The 20,290-nt window shown below is 35.8% G+C and overlaps 1 protein-coding gene and 1 pseudogene across 2 annotated transcripts in view; one reads left to right on the top strand and one right to left on the bottom strand.

The window, feature by feature from the left end:
- ELAVL2 (ELAV like RNA binding protein 2) overlaps nucleotides 1-19,529 on the bottom strand; it is a 178,668-nt gene extending 159,139 nt beyond the window's left edge. For both annotated transcript variants that reach the window (XM_051961673.1, XM_051961681.1), the window contains exon 1: nucleotides 19,412-19,529. The gene's annotated coding sequence lies outside the window, so the exon portion shown is untranslated. The remainder of the gene's footprint in view (nucleotides 1-19,411) is intronic.
- Nucleotides 1,108-17,301, top strand: LOC127545320 (tubulin alpha-1C chain-like; annotated as a pseudogene).
- Nucleotides 19,530-20,290: the final 761 nt, after the last annotated feature.

Genomic DNA, 20,290 nt, shown 5'->3' with positions numbered 1-20,290 from the left:
TAGTTAGGTTGATACATTTCTTAACCTAACAGATTTAAGGTCTGTTCCTGATCTAATTCTAATCATTAAAAAAATCAGACACATTGATGAATCGTCATTTGATGATTTTAGAATATTACAATAAATGAAGAGATTTTAGAAGTAAATGTAATTTGTATGGATATCTCTTCTTCAAATACAGGACTATTGATACACTATTTATTCCAAGTGCATTTAAGAATAAGATTTTTGACTGTGAAAATTAAAACAAGAATCCCAAAGCAAGCAAAGAAAAAAAACACAGAACTACTGCTAAAATAACATTAATTTGGGCTGCTGATAGTCACCTCATGTTGGAATCTTTACAAACTGCTAACTAATTAGAGTTGATCTGATCTTACAAGAAGATGTTTTGGGCCAGAACCTGAAACAAGGTACTAAGTAGAACTAATTAGTACAATGCTTGTGTTTACACCTTTACTCATTGGAGTTCACAAGTATGCCAGATTCACAAAGTAAACCTTGTAACTTTGTTACAAAGAATTCACACCTCCCTTAAAGCTCTTAGGGTCAGAGAGCACTATGGGAGAAAACTCATAATCCCATTCTCTCAGAAGAGTCAGATATAAAGCCAGTGATGAGAGATCTATTCCAGAATATTTTCCACTTGGCTGGCTGGGGGCAGAAGAAGAGTTTTCAGAGGAAAAAGCTACTAGTCAAGAGTTCAGTGGACAACCAGATTCATCTTCATCTCACACCACTGTAGCTGGTGGTTGGGCTCCTGCACTTCCCCCACTGAGACCAAGCTGGTCTGAAAGACTCACCAGAAAGCTAGCAGAGCCCCAAGTGAAGGAGACAAGAGATTCATTCCATCTTTGTGCTGGCTGGAGGCAGAAGAAAGCAAAGGCAGAGGCTGAAGGACAAAATCTTTGGATTTGGAGACATTCGGAGGGCTCTAAGCTAAACCTGACTGCGTTTTGAGGTGATTATTACTTTCAACTGATACTAAAGCTGCCTCCAAGAAAACCTTCCTCGAGAAACCTGCACCTCTCCCCCAGAGAGAACCATTCATCTTATAATTATTTTAAAAGAAGAAAAAGAACACAACAACCTCAGTAAAAGGAAATAATGGAAAAGATTACACTTGAAAGACTTTTTGAAGATACCACCAAGAACCATCCCCATGGTGACAGAATTGTATGTAAGAAGCTGTATTTAATCATATGTAGTTGTTTCTTTTACAATAACTACCTTAGAGTCGTGTTATAAGAACTATCATCTTCTCTTCTCACACACTGAGGACATATCTATGTCAACATAGACCAAGCTGGTGTCCAGATTGTCAATGCTTGCTGGGAGCTGTACTACTTGAAACTTGGCATCCAATTTGATGCAGAACTTGACTCCTTCAACACCTTCTTAAGTGAAACAGGCATTGGCAAGCATGTCTCAAGTCAGTGTTTATAAATCTGGAACAAACTGTCATTGATGAACTCTGTACTGAACCTACCACCAGCTCTCCCACCCTAAGCAGCAGCTGATCAATGGGAAGAAAGATGCTTTCAATAACTATGCCTATGGATATAACACTATTAGAAAGGAAATCATCAACTTGGTTCTAGACAGAATGAAAAATCTGGCTGATCAGTGCACAGGTGTTCAAGGCTTCTTAGTTTTTCACACCTATACTGGTGAGATTGGTTCTAGCTTCACATCTCTGCAGATAGAGCATCTCTCCATTGATCATGGATTGTTCAAGCTCGAGTTCTCCATTTAAGCCAGCCCCAAAGATTTCTACAGCTATAGCTGAACCCTACAATTCTATTCCACCTATTCATACCACCCTGGAGTACTCTGACTATGCCTTCATGGTAGGTAATGAAGCAATCTATGCTATCTGTCTCAACCAATACTAATCTGAATAGGCTGGTAGATCAAATTGAGTCCTCTATCATTACCTCTCCAATTTGATAGTGCAGAATGTTGACTTCACAGAATTCTAGACCATCGTGGTGCCTGACCCTCATATTCATTTCCCTCTGACTACATATGCCTCAGTAATCTCTGCTAAGACAGTTTACCATGAGCAGCTTCTGTAGCAGAGATCACCAATCCAGTTTGATGGTGAAATGTGACCCTCCCTGTGGTAAAGACATACCTTGCCATTCTCCAAATGATAAATGGTCAAAGGATATGAACAGACAATTTTCAGATGAAGAATCTGAAACTATTTCTAGCCATATGAAAAGACGCTCTAAATCATTATTGATCAGAGAAATGCAAATTAAATCAACTCTACTACAAACCTTTTGGATTGGTTAAGATGATAGGAAAAGATAATGGTGAATGCTAGAGGGGATGTGGGAAAACTGGGATGCAAAGTGATCCAACCATTCTGGAGAGCAATTTGAAACTATGCCCAAAGGGCTTCTGATCCAGCAGTGTCTCTACTTATATTTCAAAGAGATCTTAAAAAGGGAAAAGGACCCACCCACATGTGCAAAAATGTTTGTAATAGTCCTTTTTGTAGTGGCAAAAAATAAAAACTTAAGTTTTTACATTGAATTCTCTTGTGTTCTGTGTGTACATGGAAATTTTTTTTCTTATTTTGTATTTGTTTAAAATTTAAAACCTTTAATTGATATTTACAGCATTTTTTAAGAAAAAAATACTTTTCTTAGAGGTAAAAATCAAATACATTACTAAATTTTTGCCAAAATTTGATTTGTTTCCATTTCAAGAAAATTATGTAATAAATATTACACAATGTTTTCAAAGCTGTCTAGCTTTTGTTTTTATAGGTTTTCTTTTGTTCTCTGCTGTATGCTCTACCTTCCTCCATGCTGCAATTAAACACTTATGTGTGTGTATGTATATAGACATAATATACATAGATTTATCTACAAACACATATACATACATGAAAGACCATCCTATGCTTATTTCCACTTGTCATATTTCTCTGAAGGTAACAGCATCTTTCTTCTTAATTTCAAATCTTTCTATGTTTTTCTAAATCAACAAGCTCATCATTTCCTACACCACAGCAATAATGTTCTATCAGAGACTGTCTATGAAAATTTCCTCCTCCCTCCCAGTTTTTTGCATTCTTTCTATCCTTGGCTATGTAGATGTTATTTATTCAAGAAAATTTTAATTTAAAATATTCATTATTATCCATTTTATACTTTAACAATGCCCTCACCTTATAATATAGTTTAAAATCTGATACTACTGAATCTGCTTCCTTTACATCCTTTTTGCTCCTAGTTTCCCTGAAGCTCCTGACCTTTTGTTCTTCCAAATGAACTTTATTTTTTTCTCAATAAGACAATTTTTAATAGTCTAATTAGGATGGCATTACATAGATTAAGTAAAATTATTATTTTAATTATATTGGTTTCATCTACTCATGAACAAAAACATTAATTATTTAGATCTAATTTATGTGTGTGTGTTTTATGATTATGTTCATATAATTACTGTGTCTGTTTTGGTGGGTATATTCTTAGGTATTTTATACTGTCTGGTTAAATTGAAAAGTCTAATAATATGACTGATATACAGTACAACCTTGGCCATTATGTGTGTATCTCTCATTTTTATGGCTGTTTCTAAAAGGAATATATTATTGAATTAAAATTTTTAATCCACCAGTTTCCATTTTATGGATAAATTCATTCTATTCACATTCTAAGCTATAATTACTTGGAAAAAAATATAGGAGGAAAATTATACAAGTACTCTTTTCACCTTATACCTATCCCTACTCTGCTTTACTTCTACTAATCACCTTGCACTCCTAATCCTTAACTAATCCAACTCCTCCAAGAATCCCTCTCATACCTTCTCCGCCCAGCTGATGCTGATGCCCTTGCCTTCTTGTTTCTTTCTGAATTTATTAAACTTATTCATATATATTTACATATATATGTATATGTGTACACACACACACACACACACACACACACACACACACTTTCCTTTTCCTTCTTTAACCCATTCCTGATGAAAGGTTTCAGGATTGCCTGCCCTCCCCTCCCCCCCCTTGCTTCTTCTGTATCAATTTTTCAAGTATTTTAAATTCTACCTTTTTTCTAGTACTATCATCTCTAACATAAGTTAGGAAATAAAAAGGTAGTCATTTGACTGAGGTTAAGACTAATCAAGATTCTACCTTGATCTGTCACTCATAACCCAAACAGGGTAGAAGTTTACAGTGTTTTATGACTTCTGGGTCTAGCATGTTGGTACATGATTATCAACTAAAAATCTAAGTAAAATATGTGTTTAAAGCCTTTCATAGCAAATTCCATCAGAAAAGTGAAGTTGAATAAGAATTTTCTTCAATGAAACAAATCAGGAATGGAGAAGGAAGGGATAAGAGCAATCAATTTTGGACTCAAGTATTGTTGAAAAGCTAGTCTTTAAGCATAAAGAATGCCCTTTCTCTTTTTAATCAAACCTAAGATTTTATCTTCACAGAAAGTTCCTGATGAAATATTTCCTCTACAAGGATAGATCTATACATTCTCTGAAATGTCTAACCTGTTGGGTGATCTGTCCACAGTCACAAGAGATGTGATAAGAGAAGGCTATCTGAATTCGGATCATCCTCAGTCCATGTCCAGCTCTTTATCCATTAGCCTATATTCCCTTTTTAATACTTGCTCTATAACAAAACATCATAGTAAATTTGTAAATGATACAAGAAATGGTCCCAAACACTAGTGCAGAGAGAGGAACTCCTAATATGGACATTCTTTCCACAAATACAAATCATCAACTTGTTTCCAACTTCTAGACTTGGAAACCTGCTTTTAGTCACATGGGGACCTAAATCCATGTCTTCCTGACTCCAAGGCCAGATCTTTCTCTGTTCACTACATTTGCTGACTCTCAAAAAGCATTTGAAAATTACAGAAGTCTATAGGCCTTTCAGAAATTGGTCTCTGCTTACTCAAGTACAGAATTTTTTTTACTGTAATTCCAGTCCTTAGACTAAAACCTCTATAACCTTAAATTTACAACCTTGAGGCTACAACCCATTTCTTAATTTGTCCAAAGAAAAAGATAAGACTAGTTAGTATAGGCAGAAGCTTTCTAAGAGCAACAAAATGCATGGAGTGGGGAGTTAAAGATTCTTCTGGACTATGAACGCATCAAGCTGCTGCCGCCTTGGTTACCCATCTAGCTGTTTTATTATTCAGGTGTATTTATGGTCTTAGGTATAAGGAAGCAAATGAAAATCAAGTCAACAGTAATTAGATATATTAGACTAGTACCACATTTATCCTCTCCTTTAAAACATCAAAACTTCTTATTACCTTTGTTATTTACTATCAGCCCTCTCTGATGAGCTAAGTATTCTAAGGTATTATCAAAAAATGAATATATTTGTTCCAGTAAATGGCAACTAATCACTCTTCAGGCCAAAACAAAGCTTGATTTTTATTAGGTCATTTATAGGTTCTGATTCTAGGCAACTTTGGAGCATAGGAATTCTGGATTCACTCAAACCAATATGCCCCTAATGGCAGTCATACTTAAGCCTCTAATAGTGTCTTCTTTCCAAGTCAAAAATCCCAAATTTTTAGGATTGTATTTATGTACATATATACTTTTAATTAAACTTCATTTCAACCTAAAAAGCTGTAACAATTCACAAAACAGCTAATCCTATTTCTTACTTCATCCCCAATACTAAAAGGGGGATGGAGATGGAATAAGGGTTAGGGATAGAAAAGAATGTGACTGGGATTGTCAGCTGATGAATGTTAAAAGTGACTGACACCTAATCTTAAACAGATTTGCTAACACTTGAGTGATGTTTCTACTTGGGACTCATCTGCAAAGTTAGGCTAAGTAAACATTTGGGACTGATCATGGTTTTGTTGTTGTTGTTTGCTTGCTTATTTTCTCTCATTTTTTTTTCCCTTTTTGATCTGATTTTTCTGGCATAGCCTGATAAATGTGGAAGTATTTTTAGAAGAAGTGCACATGTTTAACCTATACTGGATTGCTTGTTGTCTAAGGAAGGAAGGGTGGGGAGAAAAACTATGGAACACAAGGTTTTGCAAGGGTGAATGTTGAAAACTATCTTTGCATGTATTCTGAAAAATAAAAAGCTATTATAAAAATGAGTCTAAATCACAAACATTAAATATGCAGTGTCAAATTCTCTACTTATTTAAAATTGATCACTATTAATTTCACTAAACATATATCAAGTTATTTACACAACACAGCAATAGTTATAGAGGAAGAGCATTTTGCTTTTTGGAGGGAAGAGGGGGGTTCTTTTAGAAGTTCAGGGAGCTCTCACTGTGCAAAGAAACTCTACCAGAGATTTGGAGCGATAAATCTGATTATAAATTGCTCTGGGCATCTATACAACTAAATGACAGCAGACATTGAGAACTAGACATGGAGTCAAGAGAACCAAAATTCAAATCTAGCCTCTGATATTTAAAAGTAATACTTATCCTGCATAGATCACCTATAAAATGAGAACAATTACAGTTCTAAAGATAAAAATTGAGGTAACATTTTCAAGCACTTTGTAAACATCATGTGCCATGTAAACGTTAGCTTCTGTCATTACTAAAAGTGAAAGAGACCTAATCATGTGTCAAAAGCAGGGTCTGAAGGAAGGTCATTCTATCTCTAATTAATTAGGTAGAGTTCTTAAAGTAAAATGTCTTTTTGAAATCCTCTACTAATTGGAAATTTTGAGACTTAAAAAGCACTTATTAAGGTCCTATTTTGATGACCATCAGAGTAGACATGCTTAAAACAAAAAACACAGTAAATATAATAAAAATGACTACTACCCTAAATTAATCTACTTATTTAGTGCCATACCAATCAAACTTCCAAGAAATTATTTTACAGATCAAGAAAAAAAGAGTAACAAAGTTCATCTGGAAGAACAAAAGATCAAGAATTTCAAGTGAATTAATTTAAAAAATGCTAATGAAGGTGGCCTAGCTGTGCCAGACCTAAAATTATATTATAAAGAAGCAGTCATCAAAACCATTTGGTGCTGGCTAAGAAATAGAATAGGATAGGTTAGGATCACAGGACGAAATAGTTAATGTGACTATAGCAATCTAGTGTTTGATAAAGCCAAACATCCCAGCTTTTGGGATAAGGACTATTTGACAAAAACTGCTGGGAAAATCAGAAACTAGTATGGAAGAATCAGGATTCAATCTACACCTAACACCACATACCAGATAAGATCTAAATGGGTTCATGATTTAGACCTAAAGAGTGACATCATAAGCAAATTAAAAGAACATAGGAGAGTTTACCTCTCAGATCTGTGGAAAAGGAAGGAATTTGTATCCAAAGAAAAACCGGAACTCATAATTAAATATCAGATAGATTAATTTTGATTATATTAAGTGAAAAAGTTTTTGTACAAACAAAATCAATGCAGACAAGATCAAAAGGGAAGCAATAAATTGGGAAATCATTTTTACATTTAAGGATTCTGATAAAGGCCTTATTTTAAAAATATGTAGAAAATATGTAGAAAAAAATGTAAAAAATGTAGAAAATTTATAAGAATTCAAGCCATTTTCCAAATGATAAATGGTCAAAGGATTTGAACAATTTTCAGATGAAGAAATTAAAACTATTTCTAATCATATGAAAAAGTGTTCTAAATCATTATTGATCAGAGAAATACTAATTAAGACAACTCAGATAACACAAAACACCTCTCAGATTGGCTAAAATGACAGGAAAAGTCAAATGTTGGGGGGGATGTGGGAAAACTGGAACACTAATATATTGTTGGTGAAACTGTGAACAAATCCAGCCATTTTGGAGAGCAATTTGGAACTATGTTCAAAAAGTTATCACACTGTGCATACTCTATGATATGGAGTTACATAAACTGATGCTAAGTGAAACAAGCAGAACCAGGAGATCATTGTCCATGGCAACATCAATATTATACGACCATCAATTCTGAGGAATGTGATTTTCCAACAATGAGATAACTGATGTCAGTTCTAATGATCGTGCAAAAAGAGAACCATCTACACTCACAGAAAGAGAGGAATGTGGGAACTGAATGTGGATCACAACATAACATTCTCACTTTTTGTTGTTGTTTGCTTGCATTTTGTTTCCTTATTCGCTTACTTTTTTTTATCTGATTTTTCTTGTACAAGAGAATTGTTTATACATATTGGATTTAACATATATTTTAACATGTTTAATACATACTGGATTGTTTGCCATCTAGAGGAGAAGGTGGGGAGAAGGAGGAGAAAATCTAAAACACAAGGCTATGCAAGGGTCAATATTGTCAAATTATCTGTGCATATGTTTTGAAAATAAAAAACTTTATTAAAAAAAAGAAAGATTAGAGAAGAACTATTTAGTTCTCTTCATATACAGCACCTAATGAAGTCCTACTAAATGTTATAGTTCCTTTTCCTAAAAGCAACAATAACAAGTAGAAGAATAGAACTAGAAAAAGAATATGGCATAAAATCAAAAGGAGAACTCTGGGTTTAGAAGAGGTAAAAAGACCTCTAGAAACATAAAAAAAAAAGGCCAATATAAATGGAGAAACCAAAAAAACATTATGAGCAATGGATGGGAATGAATCTAATGAGCTTTGGACAAATAGTAAGATTCAGAAGTGACCTTAAAAAAAAGTAAAATCAAGATATTTGTAAATGAATTGTGAATGCATTTTCATAGCACATAATGTTTATGCACATAATGTTTACAAAATGGCTGAGATTTTCAAAGTTGTTAATGTGTTTAAATTTTTTTTTCCAAATTATTTTTTCCGACTCCCTCCTCCTATAGTGGAGAGCGGTATTTTTAATAAACAAACATGCTCAAACAAACAAAAAAAATCACCAGCCATTTCTAAAAAACATCTTATTTTGCATCATATCACCAAGTCCAAAAATCTCTTTAAAATTTAGTTTGTATTCTTTCAGAAGCTCACTAGAATTTTTATTAACCTTAATTTTGTAAAAATTATATTTTCATTGTTATTCTTGTGGCTTTATAGAATATAGATCTGAGGAAATAAATAGAATATGTAAAAATATAAAATATTTCTGAGGAAAGCAAAAAGTTGATGAACAAGAAAAGGAAGGGTCCAATGTTTCTTTGATTAATGAAATAAAATACTTAATTTTTAGTACTATCACTGGAGTCAAGTTCCTATAACTTGTTTATTTACCTTGTCACTAAAAAACATCAGAATTCAAGAACAATTCGTTTAGTAGATTAAAAAAATCACTTCAAACATTTATTAGGTACCTACTATGTGTTAGACACCATATTAAGAACTAGATTACAATGACAAAAAGCAACAGTCCCCAGCTTCAATAAGAATTCTAATATAAAAAGAGAAAAGATATACCTGTTCTATTTAATACATGCGGACAGGAATTACCTGAAGTTCCATGGATCAATTTCAGAGTTAGGGAGGGAAACTGTTAAAACAAGGTATCTTAAAAATTCTATATATTTTATTTTATGTGTTGAAAAGCACTGTACTAAAAAGTGGTCCACAGTCGTTAACAAACTGCCAATGAAACATTAAAACCTCCTGTTCTGTGTATAGTCCAAATGTGAACAATTTCTGTTTAATCACTAGGGGATTAAGCCTTGCAAGATGCAGTACAGCTTTTTACCTAGTTAATGCTTATCTGTGTATCTCATCTATATGAGCTAAAAAGGACAATACTGTCCTGCGGGTCAAGGAAAATAGTATAGGAACAAAACAGGAAGGGCTATTATATGTATATCTTACTATAGCTAGAATCCCACATTGTTATCAGATTGCTAGTGAACATAAGATTTCTTGAATGAATTTTTACTATGAATATCATTTTTTTAAAAAACCGTCACTTTAGCAGAGGATTACAATAAAGGACAAATGACAAGAGGTCAGCAAATCCAGAGGTTTTAACTCCAAATGGGTAGCAGCATCTTAGAAGTCAATGTCTAAGTCCCAATGAAGTTCCAAATGAAAAGTCTCTTGTCAAGTAAATTTCCTTCTTCCCATGATTTTTTGGGGGGTGGTGATGAATGGACAGGGAATAAATTTTTCTTCCTCACAATTCCAGTTCATAAAATAGAAGCAAAATCACTGACTAGAGCTTTAAAAAAAATTCATATGCATCACAAGAGGAAGAAATTAACATTAAAACAGATTAACAGGCACATTTAAAATAAAGTCTGATAGCAACTTCATTGGTAGGTTATTAAGCTAAGTACCTGTAAACTAATTTGAAATTTAATGATACATATATCACAGATTTAGAACTTTTGGAAACCTTAAAGGTTTAATTCTTAAGTTAACTCTTAGATTTTACAGTTGAAAATCAAGGCCATGAAACATTCAATCACTTGACCAAGACAATCAGAAAGTGATCAGCTAGACAGGAATATGAACCTACATCCTCTGACTCCAAATGCAGTACTATTTTCATAACAGGATTTTCTTCTAGAAAGAGTAAAGAAATAATATAGAAGTGATAGAAACAAAGTGACAACCTTTAAAAAATAGCCCTGCAGTTTCAGATTTATCTTTATTACAATGGCAAATATATGCTATACAAACAGTAAAAATTCATCCAAGAAAACTACTGTCTACTAAGCTACTCAGTGACAAATTCTAGCTATAATAGGATATCTACTGCCTTTTTACTTCTTGAGATTTTTTTTTTATTTCCATTAACAGTGAAACAGGAAACAGGAATTTATTGTCCTTATCTTCCTTATGTGCAAACAGCCACAGAAAGGTCCAAGGATATAATAAGCACCCACATCTCAAGTCAAATGCTTTCAAAACTTTAAAGCTTCCAGTACTCTTTCCTATTTGCCTATGCTAAATTCTATTAGACATCAAAAACTTCAACCACAGAGAGAAAACACCTAACAGATTGATCACGAACAGATTCGTTTAATTAACAGAGGCCCTGGAGCATTTGGTTGTACACAGTCAACATATTTAGTTCTAATTCTAATCATAACAGGCAAAAGTGACTTTTCCAACATAATAGATTAGAACTGTGGCAAATGGATGTTTCAGCATTCTGATAAATCTATCAGATGTTTTAATGGATGTTTTAGATACCTAGATTCCTAGGTGTAAGGGGCCACAACTCTGAAACAAGGTGTTAACTCAGTGGACTTGATAAGACAATGGTTATCTAGTTTAGTTTGGTTAGCTTAGTTCTCTAGTTCAGTACATATACTACCAGATTGACACCTAATTCTACAAGATTCACATAAGTTGGGACAAACTCAGCCAGAGACATTCATTGCATCTCCCACCTGGAGCACAACTGTCTTATCAATTCCACTTGAGTTAACACCTTGTTGTAAGAATTTCTCCAGAATTCTGGCTCATTCCACCTAGGTACACTGGAACTTCAAAGAACTGCTCATAATAGAATTAGTTTAATATAAACCAAGTTCTGTTTTCTAGCCAGAAGGATTTGGTTACAGATGTTTAAATGCTTCATCATTAAGGTATTTCCACCTTTAAAGGCCATTTCATACTACATACCTCTGGAACTTTATAAAGAACACTAGGGTTCAAAAATAAATATTTTTCAAAGAAATTAAAATTAAAATCATAATAGAAAGTTTCAAGATGTCATCTTCTGTCATACCATTAATTTATCGATAATTCTCATAAAAAATTCAAGGTCATTTCATCCCCTTTACTTCCATACTACAGTTCTCTAATATCTCAAAGAAAAATTTTCTTGAGGATTTTAAGGTAAGACATTGGCTACCAATTAAGAGACATTTAGGAGAGGGGTTTCATGATGAAACTTGTACATGTATCCCAAGCCAGATAAATCAGAAAAGATCCTCTGAGAAAGGCTAAACTCTATCAAGCTAAGGAATGGAAGATCCTTGGCCAATTGGTAATGTATACTGCTTCTGCCATAGCAATTCAAAATGACAGGATACTAAGGCATGGGACGACAGTAGCTATATGAAATGGTTGAGAGATCGGACATGAGATCACAAATCCTTGAAATACTGAAGTATACATATGTGTATGTATGCATATACAAAGGCAAATAATTTTGTTGGAAATGTGGAACTAACCAGTTTGATTTCATTCACTTGACCTACAAAATTTCTGAATAAGTTACCAGTTTAAAAAAAAATAGGATGTTTTCCTATTGGTCCCCAAGACAAATAGTGGACTTTTCAAATTGTTTCCCAGACAGTACCTACAAAGTTAGGGAATGAGATAAAAGTTAAATGGCTGCCAGATGGAGAAAGAGTTTTTAAAAGTTAACTCGCAGATAGAACATTTAAAGTAACAAAAAATAATTTTTAAAATCCAAAAGCAGTATTTCCAGCATTAAAAAGTACTAGTTCTTTCAAAATTAGAAGTTAAGGCTTCCATTACTCTAAAATGTTTTATCACTGTTGTATAATGAATTGATTTTAAAAAGCATTTATAAACTTATGTGCCAAACACCACGCTAAATGATGAAAATAAATAAAATTGAAGAGGACCCTAGTCTTCAAGATGGGGTCATTCACTTATGGAAAATTACAGTGGAATCCTAGGGAATAACTGATCCATCTTTTCCAGGAGGAATGACAGTATTAATTTGATTATGGATCCAGAAGTATAAAACTAAGTGAATATATAGGGTTAAATGATTGTTTTAGGTTTTGTTTTTGTTTTTCCTGACCTAGCTTTAAAGCAGCTAAGGAAAAGTCAGAAAAGTGAAGTTCTACTACAACCTGAGTAATTAAAGAACAACTTACCCATAAGATCCTTTAAGAAATTAATTATAACTTGTTTCACATATGGGAATCTTATTCAAATCACCCAAAAACACTGTAAGTAAACTTATTATCTAGATTAGTATTGATATAAAAAATTGTATACACACTTTAAGTCTAAGATTTAATTGATTTTTAAAAATCCATTAAAGTCTTCAATATATTTCCTGCCACTCTTCTCAAAGAAGCTATTTATTTTCTGTCATTGTACTCACAACCACTAAAATTTGCAATTCTACAAGGCAAAGATTAAAGTGTTCATAATCAAGTGTTTTTTCCTGGAAAAAGGAAGTGTACTTTGATTGTTTTGTATAAGATGAGTTCCATATGAAAAACAAATTTATGAATATGAATTTATGAATGTGAGGAAAACCAACATACAGGAATGTAGTTAAATGAATTGTTTTTGTTAATCTTTGTTCATATTAGAACAATTGCTGGTACCTTTTGGTTAATTTGCTTATGCGATAGCAAGAAAGCAAAGTTTATTATTTCATAAAATTTGCTTTCCCCAGAAACAAAAGGCCTTCAAAATTCTAAAGTTTAAAAAAAGAGGCAAAGCTTCTATTTATCATTTAAAATACTCTTCAATTCCTCCTTTGAAACCTACCCCTTCCTAGATATCATTCTTTCTACGATATGGTAAAATGTCAAGAATGATATACTTGAAATCAGAGGCAATATCAATTTGAATTCCATTTCAGACACTGATTCATTTCTGTACTCTTCAGAAAGTCACTCTCTGCCTTTGGTTTCCTTCCCTGTAAAATGGGAACAATACCCTAAGCCCTCAGAATTCTAAGAATAAATGAGATTGAATACAGAGCAATTTATAACTCTCCTTAAAATACTGTGAATGAAAACATCTATTTTTTAAATAGTTAACAAAACCTCTAAAGCTAAAACTGCTCCTGTTTATGACTATGATGAAATTTGGAACTTAGTCTTACATCAATGGGTAAGATGCTAAATTTTAACATTTCAATAATTTGTATACTAATACTCAACAATGCCTGGAAATAGAAGCTAACAAAATACTAACCAAATACTAAGTTCAAAATCAGTGTTTAAAAGATGTATGAAAGGTAACACATACAGTTTTCCATGAGCATTGATTGGCTTTTCCTAATTAGTCTCCAGTGGGTAGAAAGATATGGCTTTGTTCTCCACAGAGTACAACAGCCTTCCAGGTACCAAAAAAAAAACAACCCAAATCCACAAAAACAGAATCTTATCAGGCACTGATTCAACAGCTATCCCCTGTGACACAAAACTCTTGCTAAGATGAACCTAATTTGACTCTAAAGTTCCTAATTCGACTAACAGCTCATAAGGAAGGCTATTGCCTAGCAAGCAAAAAGCTATAGAAAAGACGATTAGTTCTGGAGTCAGAGAACATGGGTTCAAACATCACCTCCATCTGATACAACCTAGACAATTTCAAGGAAGTGACTGAATCCAAAAGAACATCAAGTTTCCTCTTCAATAAAATCATGGGGTTGAACTAGATGACCTTTCAGGTGGATGGAATCATCTTTACAATTATGATTCTTACATATAATGGTTTTTTTTTCTTCACAAGTAATGAGAATGATAGTTAGCATATACTGATGTTGAAAAGCAGTTTATGATAGTGGGATAATATAAAATAGCCACAGTTAAATTCACATCTTGCTTATGAAATACATTGGCTGGATAATGCTGAACAAATCACTTCACTTTTCAGTGTTCTAAGCAATCTTTTAAAATTTTAAATTACAGAAAGTGCCTTTTTGTATTGCTAAAAGAATTTCCTCATCCATGTGGCAGGGGAGTGCCATCTCCCCATGTGAGTGCCACTATGTATGTTGTTAACTTGCACCTAAGAACAGATGATCTTTACTATTATGAAATGACAAATCCAATTCCTATCCACATACATATGCAGTGTTTTTAAGATTGAAAAATGTTACACATATCTGATCAACAAACAGCATTATCTGGCTCTAAAAACATCAAAAAGTACAAGGCAAAACTACTACAAGTGTAAAGCTGTAGTATACTGAAAATCTTCCTTCCCCAAAGTTCGTGCAGATTTGAGATATTGGTCACCTGGCTAGAGTTAAAAGAACCAAAATATAATTGCTTCATGGGCTATTTTATGATAATATCCAAGATGAAGCAAATGCCCAAAGTGGAGTGCTTAGAAAAGTGCTTTTGTGGATGAGGAGAATGAAGATCATCCTGAGCTTCTTGACTCTTTGGTAGTTCTTGTTTAATAAAAATAATAATAATAATAATAATTCTTTTAGAATAGAAGAGAACTAACTTGAGCAGTTTGGAAACAATCAATCAAGACCAAAAGGATTAGAATAGTTAGATCAATTAACAGAAGACAGAGAGTAGTCATACTGATCAGACAACACTATGATATCTGAAAACAGGTTTTTCAACTTAGAACTAAGATTAACCTAATTTAAGGCATGTGTGAAGACAAAAAATCCAAGCCCAGATTTAAGATGCTTCAAAGTAAATAATTTAAGCCTAATGATAAGGTTATGCACAAAAGTGGCACTAGAGAAACAAGAAAAAAAGGTCCCTGCTTCCCCAATAACCAAGAGGAATGAAAAAACAAAAGCATAACTCCAAACCCCAGAGTGAATTAGCAAGGGAAGACCCAGTGAATCCAATGATTCAGTCATGTAAAATGCTGATCTATGCGACTAGTGAAGTAGTGATCTTAAAGTGGCCAATCTTGTGTGCTACATCCCTCAGATAAAGGCAAACAAGGGTGTATCCTCCCCAAAAAGAAGGGTTTCATGCAGAAAAAGAACACCCCCAACCTGCCAAATGGTGGCAGCAAAAAGTTATTCGAGCAGTCTTTGACCTCAGATGCCTTTTGTTCAGAGATTTCACAAGGAGACAATATTTGTTTGGGGGGGGGGGGGAGACTGAAGAAATAAAATGTCAGAATTGAGAAAATTTATGTAAACTACTTGTTCTCTCCCTGAACCCTTACTCCAAGTCCATTTCCTTCCTACCTTTTCATGGGATATTTTCAAATATCTTCTTTTAAATGTACCTTTACCTGAAACCCAACAGAGTACCAAGCAAAATATCAATATTCTTATCAACCTGCTTTAAAATAAATACAAGGTTAAATAACCGTTACATATTCTATCAAAAATTATTTTTATACCAAAATGTATGGACATCTTAGTAGGCATATTAAAGTTTAAAGAACTTACCAAAAAGCTTTGAAAAAATATTTCCTGAATAAAGTTTTTTCAAGGCCAACACATTAGTCATTTTGGGCAAATGGACTTCACTTAAGGCCATAAAAAAAAAAAAAAAAGATGCTCAATTGCTGGGGGAGAGGGGGAAAAGGGGAGGGGAAAAGAAATAGTTTTGTTTTAAATGAAGTGACAACACAAACTTTTGCTTGTAAGTTAAATTTATAGGAAAGCATAAATTACTAAGTGAGGAAGGGGGAAAGCAGGGAATTCCTATAACCATAGATTTATAAGTGGAAGAGCCCTTAGAAACAATTAAGTCCAATGCCTTCATTTACTAATAAAAGAAAGTGAAGTTTAGAATTGTGCCCTGAATTACCTGATGGTCATATAGGCAAGTAGCATATTTGTAATTTTAATTGCATCCTGATTTTTAACGCAGTTCCCTCCCCCCTAACCACCCCTCACAAGACTATTTACAAGAACTAAGTCCTTTTAACGAATTTTTATAAACAAATGTTAAAAGGTTTTTTTTTTTAAGAAATAAGAAAATTCAAAATATTAGATTTGAGGTAAAACATATTTGGAGAAAGATCTAGTCCAATCCCATCATTACATATGTTAAAAACTAAAGCTCAGAAGTGACTTGTCCAAGGTCACACAATAGAGCCATGTCTTGTGACTAAATCTAAAACTATTTGCACTACATTAAGACGTGATTAGAGGCAAAGGAAAAAAAAAACTGAACATACCACCATATTCCATATTTTGGTTAGCAAGAAAAAGCAAGGTCATTTTACTAGAAAGTCTGTAAAGAAAGACATATGCATATTAATATTTTTAAATCAGCCTTTGTAGCTCATCCCTCAGTAATCAACTGCCTGCTACATTTGTTTCGATTTTTATTTTGTGAGGAATGCTGTGATAATGATTCAGTTTGCTGGTCATCGTCCCTGCAACAGTAAAAAAGACCTGCCAGTTAAAACTGTTGGCTCAAGTCACTTCATAAATCTCAATACCGTAGCTCGACACACGAACATCGGGCCACACAACACAAGCAACAATACAGGGATACACACCCTCGTGCACAGTAGCGCTTGCTAGCTGCCCCGCCCTCTCACTTAACGAACTCAAGGTGCGGCTTGCGGCAATCAGAGAGGGTCGGGGAAGCAAGGTACTTTACCGGGTATGCTCAACCTGCAGCAGTCAAGCAAGCCCTCCACACCCCGTTCTGCGGCTTCCCCTGCACCTAGAGCTTAGCCCACTGTTCATGTGCAAACCTGAAAATGCAATTGCTTAGCTGCATCCTCCTGAGCTCTGGCCCTCACGTTAGAGGGAGGGGAAAAAAAGATCAAGCTCGTTAGAGATAATCCTACTACAATCCCTAGGTGTCCACAGCTACGAACCATCTTTGCAAACAGTTATGCTGAAAATCACAAAACAAAACACTCGGAGAACAACGCACGAGGAGGTGCAGTTCAAAAGAGCGAGCACGAGAAATATTAGCCCGAATCTTTATGGTCGGATGAAACAGTGCATTCACCACATATCCTTCCTTTATAGGTTGCAAGGCGGGGTTGCCCTCCCGAAGCGAGTATCTTTTACCTCCAAACCGCACCCACTCCACCCCTTTTCTCCTTACAACGTGCTCACCTGGATTTCAGCTCTTTCCCTCTACACAGGCAGTACTGCCATCCCCCAAAAAACACTTCTAAGGCTCCCCACCACCATGCAGCAGAAAAAAGCGGCAAGCTTCGCTCGAGACTCAATCCCAGCTCGGCCCAAACCACTTAAAGACACGGCAACACCTCCTAAGGCTGCACATTTTTCCCCACACGTACCCCCCCCCCATACAAACATCTGCACTCCCAAAAACTTAAAGCGTATCAGCTCTCCTCCTAGCGCCCCACCTTTCCCTAAACCCACATTATTCTCTACTCTCAAAGGGGAAAACCCCTCTCCACCTCAAGTCTTTAGCAGGGAGGGGGCGGGTACACTGGAATCTGAGTGTAAAGATGTACCGAGCCCGAGAGGGCTGTATGCACCGTGGGCTTTGGCTTCATTTGAAGTGTGTGTAATAAAGGAAAGGGGGGAAAAGGTGCGGGGCACCCCCTTTGCCTTCCCCCTCCTTTTATCTTCCCACCCGAACCCACACTTGCCTTCTCCGACTATAAAGCTGATGCTACCGCTCCTGCCGCCGCCTCTGCTCACTGCCGCCGCCGTCACACCAGCAGGAGAATTGCTTGGGGGAGGATCCGTGGAAAAGCGGCTCGCAGCAGTCTCCCCGTCGGTCCCGGTGGCGGGAAGGCGGAGAGGAAGCCGGGGATGGATCAGCCGGCGCCGAACATGCAATTCCCCTCCCCGCCCCGTGATGCTAACGACCTTCCCTTCTAACCCTCACTCACCCCCACCCCCGTCCCCACCTCTTGCTCCAATATTAGGGATGCCTGGAAGAGAGATACAGAAAAGGAAAAAGAGAAAAAGAGAGAGAAAAGGCAGAGTCCCGCCGTTTGTAGAAGGGCGGGGAGGAGGGGCTTTCTTGGAAAAGCGCCAAGAGGCGGAGCCCAAGACTCAGAGTTAGCACCGCAGCCGTGGTCTCGGACTGCCAGAGAGAATCCTGGCCCGCTGGCACAATGCTCTTTGGAAATGAGGAAGACAGTCTAAATCTTTTCTTCAGCTTGCATTGTGTATCTCAGACCAACGTTCCCTTCCCCACCTCCACCTCCTAGACCATGAGAGGGAAAGAAGAGTTGGCCAGATCCTCCTGCAAGCCAGCTCCAGGTGCAAATTTGCAAAGGCAGATTTCACTATCAGTGTATTTAAAAAGGTCATCCAAGGAGTCACTATAAGTGTTTTGTTTATATTCTTTAGATTGTTGCAAAGAAAGTTAATAGAGCCTTCTTTTACACACTTAGCTGAAAGATTTTTGTCCTTCATTTAAACTCAAAAAACGTTCTCCCCCCCACCCCCCACTCCTTACCCTGCCTTATCCCTCTTCCAGAGTACCGAATGTTAAAATAAAAACCTCAGTACCTGTGTAGAGTGCTACGCTCTAATTCGAACACTAAGGATATCCTGCACTGTGCTATCACATAGACCACCAAACGCCGCATCCTTCAAAAGTCCCTCCCCCTAGGCTTGAAATTGTAAACTCTTCATCAAGGGGGCGTCCCCACGCTCATCCTTTCTTTCCGCCCCCACTCTATTCAATTGCCTTTTCCCCAAAAAGCCTGTGCATAGTCAGATCATGTCCTATGGATCGTAAGTCAAAACACATCACCGGGGATACCGAAGCAGCCACGTTTTCACACCTGCCCAGCCCTTAATTACTACAAAACACCTGTGATTCTTCCATTAAAAGCCCCTCTTTTCCCCCTTCCTGGAAAAAAAAAATCACCTATCATACCTACCTGAAGACGCAGGATATGAAAAGGAAGGAGATAGAGCAGTAGGGGTTTTGAATCACCTCAAGTACGTGCCCGAGGTTGTCACTTCAAGGGCATGATGCGGTGTGATGCAGTGAGGTCCAGGAAGAAGTGTACAAATACTTCTCCTCTCCCCCGCCCAAAAGAGGCGGGGGCGGGGAGGAGCTGCAAGTGTAGGTAGGGGAAGAACCAGACATTCCAGCCAGCAGAATAATTCACTTCTGTTCTACAGCAGAAAAAAAAGGTCTTAAAGCCCGAGAGGTAAAAAGGATTAACTACTTGGACTAAGTGGTTAGCCAAAGAAAGGTAGGGAACTCAGCAATTATCTAGGGAATCCTGCAGAGTGGGGACAATCTACCTAGATCCTTCAAAATAAAGGCGAAAACTCTCTCGGATTTTTCAAAAGTAGCTGGATTATCCCATGACCACACAAGCCCCAAATTCAATTCCGGCCTAACTGATTCTTATTATAGAGTTGCACCTAATTAATAGAATAATTGCTCAATTGGTTGCTTCCTTTTCTTTTGACCTTGCTTTCAACAGCTATTTGTACAATACCCCTGGAGTGCTTGCTGGCACAATAGTTGTAATGTAGTTCTACCAAATATCCCTATCCTAACTGAAAAGTCTTAGAATGGCCTAGTTATTGTAAATTTGTTTCTTTATTGAATGGTAGGTCTGGTTCTCATTTGAATTAATTTTTTTTTAATGCCCCCTACAAATGTAGTATTTTCAGGGCATAATTTATTCAAGTTATAAAATATGATTGTAAAGTTTCATATTAAATTTAACTCCTCAGCACTACTTTAAAAAGCTGGTGTAGCCAATGGTGGGATGTGAAAAGGGTGATCTGCTTTTCATCTT

This window comes from Antechinus flavipes, chromosome 1 (assembly GCF_016432865.1).
Source record: "Antechinus flavipes isolate AdamAnt ecotype Samford, QLD, Australia chromosome 1, AdamAnt_v2, whole genome shotgun sequence".
Classification (NCBI taxonomy): domain Eukaryota; kingdom Metazoa; phylum Chordata; class Mammalia; order Dasyuromorphia; family Dasyuridae; genus Antechinus; species Antechinus flavipes.
This window is presented reverse-complemented; position numbering and strand designations above follow the sequence as displayed.